Raw genomic sequence first — 1,257 nt, forward strand, 5'->3', positions numbered from 1 at the left:
TGAGGGGGGAAAAGAGTATGGGGGATGCGGGAAGAGACTGGACAAAAATCATGCACCTATGGATGAGGATAGTGGGTGGGAAGTGAGGGCTGAGGGTAGGGTGGGAAAGGGGAGGAGGGGAGTTATGGGGGGAAAAAGAGGAACAAATGTAATAATCTAAACAATAAAGATTTAAGAAAAAAAGAAAACTATTCAGCCATAAAAAAAAAAAATAATGTGAGATGGCTGAGTCAAGGTAAAGTACTTGATCGATTTGTGGAGTGCTTTGAAGAAATTATGGTATTTATTGAGAAGAAGGATCTGGTAAACTTTCCTCAGATCAATGATCATAAGTGGGTCAGCAATTTAATGTTTTTTACAGATCTCTCTGTTCATATGAATGAACTGAACTTAAAATTACAAGGTTTTGGCAAAAGTATTGATTTTATATTTGGATACATCAAATCTTTTGAAAGTAAACTTAAAATTTTCAAGCGAGATATTGAAACTAAAACTTATAAGTATTTTCCTCGGATAAAAAAGTATTTCGAGAAGGCCACTACAACAAGTGTAATGGAGTCCATACTTATGTACCAGAATATAGTAAACTCGTTATTTGAACAGTTCAGCGAAAGATTCGACCAATTTAGAAGCCTAGAACAGACCATTAAAATAATTAAGTATCTGTATGTAGTTGTTTACAGCACTTTGGAATTAAAGCATTTCCAATGGATGCAAATTGATGATTTAGAGATGCAACTTGCAGATTTTCAAGGTAGCATTTGGACACATGTGTTTGTCGACTTAAGGTTGAAACTTGAAAATCTGTAATGAAATCATTTGAATAATGAAGAAGAGTGCAACTATGAACAAGAAATTCGGAGTGCTTGGAACATAGTACCTGACACTTTTAGCAACATAAAAAATCTGCTAACAATTTTTTCATCAACATATTTTTGTGAGACTTTGTTCTCAGCATTAAATAATATTAAAACGAACAAAAGAAACCGGCTGAAATAATATCAAACCGAACAAAAGAAACCGGCTGACAGATGAAGTTAGTGGCGTTTGCTTGGCCTTGAAGTGCACCAAGTATGAACCTGCAATCGAAGAATTAGCAGACAAACTTCAGCACCAAAAAAGTCACAATTTCTAGTTTTCATTTGATTATCATTGCTTTTATTATTTTTTTTCCTAAATGTACATTGTTTTTCTGTTTTTGTTCATTTTATACATATTTTTTGGTTGATTTTTCTTTGTTAAATGGCATTTAAATAT

This window comes from Myotis davidii, unplaced genomic scaffold, assembly GCF_000327345.1.
Source record: "Myotis davidii unplaced genomic scaffold, ASM32734v1 scaffold268, whole genome shotgun sequence".
In the NCBI taxonomy this organism is placed as follows: domain Eukaryota; kingdom Metazoa; phylum Chordata; class Mammalia; order Chiroptera; family Vespertilionidae; genus Myotis; species Myotis davidii.